This window comes from Myotis davidii, unplaced genomic scaffold (assembly GCF_000327345.1).
Source record: "Myotis davidii unplaced genomic scaffold, ASM32734v1 scaffold394, whole genome shotgun sequence".
Classification (NCBI taxonomy): Eukaryota; Metazoa; Chordata; class Mammalia; order Chiroptera; family Vespertilionidae; genus Myotis; species Myotis davidii.
Genome location: NW_006287548.1, coordinates 3,221,674 through 3,231,346, shown reverse-complemented (window position 1 = coordinate 3,231,346; position 9,673 = coordinate 3,221,674).

The following is a 9,673-nucleotide window of genomic DNA, read 5'->3' as shown; positions in this document are numbered from 1 at the left end:
GGAATGTGCACACACACACTGGTGATGGCGTTGGCCGTGGCTGCCACCATTTACAAATGTTCTTTCCCCAGCGGGAGCTGTTCTGGCCTCCCGAAATGCTATTATTAAGGGTTTAGAATATTTAATTTAATTTTTGAACCGACCAATGCAAGCCTCTCTTAAAAAAAAAGTTAAAGAATGCAAAAGAGTAATGATTGCTTGTTTGCTCCCTGTTGTCATCTGCGGTCTGGAAAAGACCTTATTTGAATGTGGCGGAACAAAGGCCCTTTGGTCCTCATCAGTGTCTGAACTGTTCTGGAATTCCTCTCTCTCTCTTGTATCAGTGAGGTCCTTTGTAATCTGCCCCTGACCTTTCTCAGAGCAGGGGGTGCTGAACCATGATGGTCGGGCTTGCTTGCTTCAGAGTCATCTGTTGACTGTGAGAATTGGCCTGAGAATTTAGTGGGTGCTAAGGGTATGGCTTGGAAACTGTTCTCTAGCGGCATTGACACCTATGAATGATAACCAGTCCTATCCACGGGAGCGGGCGTACAGCCCCAATCATTTGGAAGCGGATTTGTGATACAATGGCCATCATCTCCAGAATGGCAGAGATGGTTGGTAAAGAGCCTGCTGGAGTGAGTAGGCTTTCCAAGAAATGGCCTGAAAATGTTTTGCTCCCAAAAGGACAGGTTGTTTAAAACAGTGCTTGAATGGACATTTGAAAGACATCAAACTGCTTTCTCACTTCCATTGTTACCTCCTGACATTCCAGGGGATCCCAGATTGGAAAGGAGAAACGCGGCGAGGTGTTTCCTGTGATTGTCCCTCGAGCACACTTAATCCAGGGTTCAGAGTTCGATGTAGAGAACCGCAGTGTTTCTAAGCCACTGACAAATTTTGGTAATTTTCTTTATTTCAAGTTGTGCTTCTGTCTCCTACCACCCGGCTGTAAGTCAAAGACGTGGAAACCTGAAATGATATGCTGCTCCTAGCTACTGGCCTCCTGCCCCACTAACGGTTCATCTGCCCAACTTAACGCCTGGTGGTGATGACTATTACGTTTGGATGTTCGGATTCCATGACAAAGCTGCATTTTAGAAAAAGATCGGAGACCCCAAAATGAACTTCGTGCTGACCATTTCCTTCTCTCTACGTGCTTTCCCTTGCAAAGCCCTTCAAATCCCCACCTTCTCCCCTCCTGCACCTCTTGTGCCCTTTTTACATCTTTGATCGCCTGATTCTAACAGGGTAAAAAGACAGCCAACCTCACGCATGATAGCAGAACTGATTCCTATGTTTTAAAAAATCTTCTTTGAATCTAGAACCAGAGAAGATTTTTTAAGGACTTTAGTTTGGGATCAACTTCCAGATGAGCCATGTCTATTTGCATCAGAGGGGACATGGGACTTTCAGGACGACTCACCCAGGGCCCGCGAGCATTCTGCCCCACTCCTGAATTCTATGGCAAAGTAAAAAAAAAAAAAAAAGAACTTGAATGGCAAGAACAAGAAAACCTAGTGATTAGTTTTATTGGTTCAAAATGGTTTCCTCTATGGAAGGCACTTCGTAACAGAGAAAATACTGTGCAAAGTGCTTTTGTCTTCTCTGTTGCAGAAGTTGGTTTTAGGAGAAGGAAGAAGGGAGGGGAACATCAGAGAGATGCAACTTACTTTATTACAAAAATCAGGTTCATTGTTTCTTTTTAAAAAAATCTTAGGAGGGCCAGCACATCTGGCCACTTTTGCACCCAGATCTTTGCCAAAGTGAAAATTCATTAAGTAGACCTGGTTGCGGAAGTGTTACCTGGCATCTTCCGGAAGTGACCACCTGCCAAGCGTGGGGTGGGGCAGGAGGAGAGAATTTGCATTCTGGGTCTGGATTAAATTTCGGTAAACATGGTGATGTCTCAGTTTGAAAACGAGAGGGCCTGAGTCTAGTCAGTGCCTCTTTGATGGCCTGCTTTCCTCAGTGAGAATCATTGGGAATACTGAGATGAAACAAAAAAAAAGTGTCCAAGGAAGCAAAAACTGCTTCTCAGTGTGAGATCCCATGACCAACTGCCTGAGGCTTCAGGGTTTTCTCTTGCTTTGAACACTTTCTCTTAAACCTCCTCTGTGGGTACCTAATAGATCCCAGAAAGGGCGATGATAAAGCTGCAATTAACGGTTGTGCGCACCCTTCCGATCTAGTACTGTATTCTTCAGGTGTTTTCCATTTAAGTACAAGTCCTCGGGAAGCAGGTATCCAACATGGAGAGAGAAATCCTAGGCCATCGCTTCACAAATATCCCAAACAAGATACTCTTTTCAAACAGGGCTCCCTCTAAGGGTCATGAGGGAAGGTCGATCCATTCTTTGTTGGGGACTGTTTATACAATTTTTTTCAACTGTGAGCTTTGAAATCGTCAATTGCTTTTGACTCCAGCTTCTGTCTACTGCCATAAAATGGACCCCACGTCAGAGTAATGAGGGTGGTATGTCTGCACACACCTGGAGGTGTGCACACGTACCTATTGTACCTTCGCAGAAGGAAAACAGGCTACTGACGTTGAAGAGGAGTAGCCACCAGTGCCTAATATCTTTCTGGGGGGATGGATGCTTATAATTGCCAGTATATTGAAACCACACTGGGAGTTCCACATAAAGGGGAAGGGCTGAGGGTGGGGAGAGGGGACCTTTTCATCCTAGGCCTTTGGACCAGACAGAATAAGTTCTGCAAATCTAGGTCCTCAGAGGCTTTTGGGCTCATTGGCTGGTTCTCAACCTTTTTTTTTTTTTTCTCCCCCAGCATGCATTTCCTGTACTCAGACTTAAGTTTCTTATCTTCCACTTCTGCTTCATTCCAGGGAGGAAAAGTACACCTGTTATGGCCAAGATCTCCTTGCTAGCACAGAGGCAAAAATAAATGTTTCATGTTTTTGGAGCCTCCCCTTCCTTTCCACAAATCTCCCCAAACTCCTTCTCTCTCGTCATCCCCTCCCTACTCCCACCATTCGACTTCCCAGCCACCACCATTTTTCTTTCAAATCTCTATTATCCTCTCAACAGTTGGCTTGAAAATATTTATTTTTGCACTATACATTTTCTTTTTGCCAGATGTGTCTAACAAGGGTGTTTGGAGAGACCTACTCCCAGCCCCTCCCCTCCCCCACCTCCCCGGTCACATTCTCTCAGGCCTTCTCTGGTATTTATAATATATCACAGAAGTACCCAGTCTTATAGCCCTCGGTTATGCCTTTTTTTGACATTTTATTTTTTTTAAGCTTTTTATATATATATAAATATAAATATATTACTTTGTCGAGTTTTTTTGCTGTACAAAAGTCTTAAGATTTAAAACTATTATTTGTATTATATGATGGTGGTATGTTAATGTTACAAAATTATTAATGAAGAAAAAATTTATTTTTGTTACTGGTCTGTTTCATAATTCTTTTTTAAATTGGTATATTGTAAGATATCTATGCAAAAAATGTTATGTGACGCATTTTTATTTAAGAATGTAATATGTGTAATAAACAGTAGAATGTGTTTGGCCTTGGAATGCCTTACTCTGTTTCTCCCTAGCTTATTTAATTGGGAAAGAAAAATCCTCAGAGACACAAATGGGTCCTTACATATCTCATGAGAATTTTCTTTCTCAGAGAGAGAAAGGGAAGGCAAAAGACCATATGAGGTCGTTTTTCTTTGTTTGGGAGGTTTTGTGTGTGGGGGGGTGGGGTGGGGGGGGGTATGTGTTTTATGGTTTCAATGAGGTGGCTCAGTGCCAGATAGGATGGAACACTGAAGACGGTTTATTTCTTTGAGGGGAGGAAAGGAGCATATTGTTGGAGGTTATGAAAAGCAATATTTTAGAGCGAGGTGGGTTATGGGATGTTATTTGTTTAGGGGGTTAGAGGAGGCTTATTGAAAGCAGTTTATTCCGTGAGCAAGGGGTAAAGTTTGTTCTGGGATAGTGTTGAGTGGAAGTATATTTGGAAAGGATGACGCAGCCATCAGTGGAGGAGCGAGGAAGGGCACAGGTGAGGCAATACTTTAGGTGAGAGGTGGGAGGAGTGCACTTACAGGAGGTAGTGGGTAGCCAAGTGGGGAAGAGCTGACTAGTCAGAGGCAAAGGAATTTGGGTGCCTCTCCATGGTACAGAAAGTTATGTGCAAATATAAGCTGTCTCAAAACACTGAGAAGAGGAAGAGGAAAGGTGTAGGGGAAATGCTCAGGACTAAAAGACCACGGGCTAAAATCGCTTCCACAAGTAATTTCCAGAAAAGAACATAAAAGTAAGGAGGACGGTGGGGAATCTACCTGGTGTTATCCCAGCATCCCTTGCAGGGTGATTCCCCAAGAAAAGGTGCATCATTCACTGGAAACAATAACCGCATCTGTCATTTTCATGGGACACAGCACTACTCAAGCTTCCTTATCACACTTTGGACTTACGGGAAAGGGTACCACGGTGAATCACGTCTATCCTCCGTCAAATGACTCTGACCAGCTTTGCAATAGATTTTTACGTGCAAGACTGGCTGCAGCGGCTGAGCGTCTGCATTGGCACAGTCATGTCTGGGAACAGGGCAGCAGGTGTAAGGAGTGTTGCAGTGGGTTTGTCATGGAAGCTGAGGGTTTGTGTTCTCACCCTAATGAAACTTAAGGTGAAGAGAACAGTGGATGCTGCAGGGGCCAGGAAAATGGTTTTGAAAATTGTAAACATCAGCCGTCACATCTTTCAAGCAGGTAAGTGAGCAGGTTAAGGGCAACCCAAGATTAACTGATAAGAAACTACGGGATCCGGTGGGAGAGACTGTGGGCCCGGAGTTTGTAGTCCTGCATACTGGTCCCTGGTCATTTCGTAGATCCATGACTAGATGAGTGATGGAACCGTCTCAAAACCGAAGTTGTTTGCCTAGAAATTTCTTTGCATGAGAAAGTATAAGACAACTTCATGGCATTGCTTAGCACAAAGCTTATTATTCTGAAAAAGTAAGCCTGACTGGTAAAAGGATGTCAAATTGGACATGGTAGGAGGAGGACAGCCTGTATTGTGCTGAAATGTTCAGAAGAGGGGGTGGTAAGTCTAACCTATTTGGGTTAAGGAAACAAGATGGTGAGTACTCTATTCTAGATGACTGAAGCTTTCATATTGAGAAACATCTTTTACTTAAAATATACCTAAAAATAAGTTACCCACTTCCCAGCCTTTTTGAGCATCCATTTTTGCAATATAATATATGTTCAGGGATGACTCCAAGCTGTCAGGTTGCTGGGCCCCACGCTACACGACTTCACGCTTCATACTGAGGGGCTGTACTATCTTTGCTGTGCTTTCCCCTATTTGGAAGTTGCAAGTTCTATGTGTCACTTTCTAACAATACTTTTCTCCTCATCAACTAGCAGATATCAGAGAATCAAGCTCGGTAAGTTGTATAAAAATGACTATAATTTTAACTTAACAAGCAGTAATCGGAAAGTGTAACCTGGCTATTCTAGGGGAGTAAAGTGTACAAACCTTGAGACAGCTGTAATCTGAGGTCGCCTATCCAATTGGGAATTCCGGGCTAATGGAAAGAAATCTCACAAAAAGCAGGGCTCAGTGGGATTGATAAATAATTTAGTACATCTAGCTCATCTTCCACTTATGATGATAGGGTTAGAAGAGGAGATGGGTACAACTTTTCCCTGAGACAATAATTTGAGGTGACTGATAGGTGATGTTTTCCGGGGTTGTCCATATGAGCCAAAAATTCACCATTCCTTCTCCAACATTAACCATCTTATCTGAACTCTTAGAAACTATCAATACTGACTGGCTTGAATATAACCTAATTTTTTTTAAAAAAAATTCTGTCTGATCATAATATAGTTACACATACCACCACACTCTATTGAAAAAGAATGAAATGACACAAAGATGGTTACAAGAGAGTGGGAGAACAAGATTTGTGTTTGTGGAGAATTTGTCACTTCACACTGCGTTTGAGCTGCCCAACAAGACTGCACAGTAATGACCCTTTTGCTCTCACTGAAAGAGAAACGGGTTTAAAGAAAGCATGTGACTTTGGGGAGGCCCAGAGGAAATAGTAAGTGGTAGAGCTCACCCATAGGTCCCCTGACTCCCAATCTAGTGCACCTTCCTCTGTTCCTTACTGCTTCTGGGAGGTTAACCAGGAGCTAACTCAATGCTTATGTGTGTCTAGCCATGACATCACCATTGGCCACACCGACTTAATTTCTCCGTCTCCTCTTCATTACTCACAGAGGGTAACCTATAATATAGATAAGTCATCACATGCTAGAATTAGAGGGGACCTTGGAGATTCCCTTCAGTGCCACCATTGTACCGAAGGAAACTGAGGCTCAGAGAGGTTGCAACTTGCCCAAGGTCATACAGCACATCCTCTTCGTAATAGGAGTCAACCAAGGGTTGCTGATATGCAGATATGATCTACTAGTCTGGGTGAGTTTCTTAAATTTTAGTCCCTTGAGTAGAACCTTCAAAATTCTTGCAATGTCCTTGTATCATTATTTTAAAAACATTTTTTTAAATTGACCCACTTAAAACATACCCTGTGTTAGCTTTGTCCAAAGCAAAAATATTCCTAAAACCACTCTTTTGACTGTTTTTCCTTTACATATAATGGAAAATTAATATATGACTCACAATAAAAATACTTACCTTTGTATTACATTAAAAGACTCAATTACTACTGGTGTTACGGGAGAGGCACTGCTCTGTGCCATTCGCTAAAAATCTATTCTGTGCCATTTCTCTTTAGCTAATTATTTAGTCCATATGATGCTCCTTGGAGCACATTTCAAATTGAATTTAAAACTAAGTGCATGTGAAAATTTAATAAAGACTGATTTGATGACTGGGAAGTTACTTAAAGGACCCAGAGGTCTCTCAGGAGGAAGAAGATAATGTGGCCATAAGTGAAGTGAGCGTGCATCCTCTGCCTGGCCTTCCCATCCTTGGGACAACCATCTTCCCTCAGGGAAAGGCGCTCCCAGTGGGTGGGCTTCTGGCCAAGTCGTGGCATTATTCTGGGAATGGAGCCCTGACCACTAGGCTGCAACATTTTTTTTCCTCATGTCCCCCAATCAATGGTCAATGCCTAGACACAAATGCTATAAAAATGCATTTCATATACTATAAAATGGCTTCAAAAATGTGCTCACTTTTATGACATGTTTCCTGAGATCCCCAGGCCATCCCCTAGACATGCACACATACATACGTACATCTCAACCCCAAGGTGTTTTTCCAGCCAGCTTTCAGGCACCTGATACGCTACCATTAAATATTTCTTTGTAGCTTAAAGGCTTCCCTATTTTTACACTACAACTGGCTAGGAAGAGGTAACCGTTTATGTTTTATTCATCATGTGTACTATAATGTGAATCATTTTATTCTATCATTTCACAAGAAAGGGCTTTAGTACAAGGAGGATGGGAGAGGTGGGATTATGGATAGGGGAAAAAATATAGAAGCAGGTGGCCAACTTTGGGACAGGAGGTGGGGAGGGCTAAGCAGCCAGGCAGCAGCTCTTTGCTCATTACTGTAGAGACACAGGCTATCAAATGACTTCATAAAGGCACTGAAGCAATATTTTGTTGCCAACAAAGCCTCCTATGTGATCAAAAGGGTGGTCTACAGAAACCTGGGTCTGCAGAGGTTATCACAGGAAACAGCTGCTAGTATACGGGCAGCCTCTAATTAGAGAATCATGGTGGATCTCTAGTTACGGGCCTAATTCTGTTCCTGAAGCAACAGCTTCCGGGGTCCTGGTCCTGCGAGAGGAACATCAAGGTTCCTTCATAAAGATGGGAGTGGACATGTGTCCCTGGGGGAGTATTTAAAGGAACATTATTTGTGGACTCTCATATCAGACACAAAGCAATGATGATATATTTTCTGCAGCTACACAATAGGCTGTGTTCTTGGGATTGTCTGCAGACTGTTCTGAGATATACATGGGCTGGGATTATGGGATTGCTAGTCAAGGACCCCAGGCTACCAGAAATAAACACCCTGATCTTATTTCCATGTCCAGGTGGACTCATGGAAAGACCAGACCAGAAGACTTGCCTTACTTGAAATCATAAATGAACTGACTCAGTGTCAACTTTGTTACCAAGTTGTTTTTCACCCCCACTTAGAAATATCTATTTATCTTCTAATGTACATAGAATATGATGAGAATATTAATAAATGGTCAAAATCTGAATCTTAACTTTGGTCATGGGAACTTTTTAAAAAATATATATTTTTATTGATTTCAGAGAAGAAGAGAGATAGAAACATCAATGATGGGAGAGAATCATTGATCGGCTGCCTTCTGCACGCCCCCTACTGGGGAGTGAGCCCACAACCCCGGGCATGTGCCCTTAACAGGAATCAAACCGGGGACTCTTCAGTCCAGGCCGACGGTCTATCCACTGAGCCAAACCAGCTAGGGTGGTTCTGGGAACTTTTTACACCTTTCTGTTCTCAGTCGTTTTTTTGTTGTTTTCATTTTTCTTCCCATTTACACTCTTTTTTCTTTCCTTTCTCCCTTCCTGCCTCCTGATATCTGCAAAAAACACTGCGAGGAACTGGCTCCAAAGCTCATGTTGGACTTCTCTCCCGGGTGTTGCCTCAGTGACCTGCCCCAGGTGCTCCTTCCTCCTCTCCGCCTCTATACCTTTAAATGTCACTGTCTCCCAGTTGGAGGGTGTCCATTTTTCAACATTATTTAAATTGGTGCTGCTAAGAGAATGGTTTTGGTTGTTTCCCTGGTTTTCTTAGGTACAGTTAGAAACAGAAAACAGCAGTGACAGGCAGGTTCCCAGCACAGCCTTGTGTGTTAAACACTGTCATATGCCAGGCATGAGTGGTCAGTCACTGGGATGTGCATGCCATGTATGATGTGTCAGCCACATACATACCCATATGAATGTTTCTTGCCAAGACCCATAAGCAATAATAAAATAACTACTTGGTGAATCATATTCCCAGGTAACATGTGAGATCTCAAATATAAATGTTCTCTCTCAGCTCACAGTCCTGTCCATCACAATACAGGTGGGTTTTGGTTTATGCAACATAATCATCCCCCAAATTGACTGACTTCCATTTACATGCATGCAGTGTGTAGTGTTTCTCAGGGTGCGGACCAGCGACCACATGCATCAGAATCATTGAGTTCTTTTTAAAATTGCAGTTTTCTGAGTCTCATTCTTTGGGAGTAAAAACTCAATGTCTGCATTTAGCAGGTTCTCTTGGGGGCATTTTCAGAGCACCCTATAGTGTGAGAAACACTCATACATAAAACAAAGTAACATTTTAAAATGCAAATAAGCATTCTCTGATTTTTACTCTGTAAAAATGTGGATTCTCAGATGTGCTTATGATCTGCTTAGAGTGTGGAATGTCAGACTGCTTTTGTGTGGGATCTGTCACAATGTGAACTGCTCTATCACCAGTTCCTACAGGAGGTAGCTGGCTAGTGAAGTCCCAGGAATTCTCTTTGCAAAGTGTGCTGACATTAACTTTCCCTGGGTGTGTGTGTGTGTGTGTGTGTGTGTGTGTGTGTACTAGAGGCCCAGGGCACAAAAATTTGTGCACTCAGGGGGGTCCCTCAGCCCAGCCTGTGCCTTCTCGCAGAATGGGACCCCTCAGGGGATGACTACCTGCTGGCTTAGGCCCGCTCCCCAAG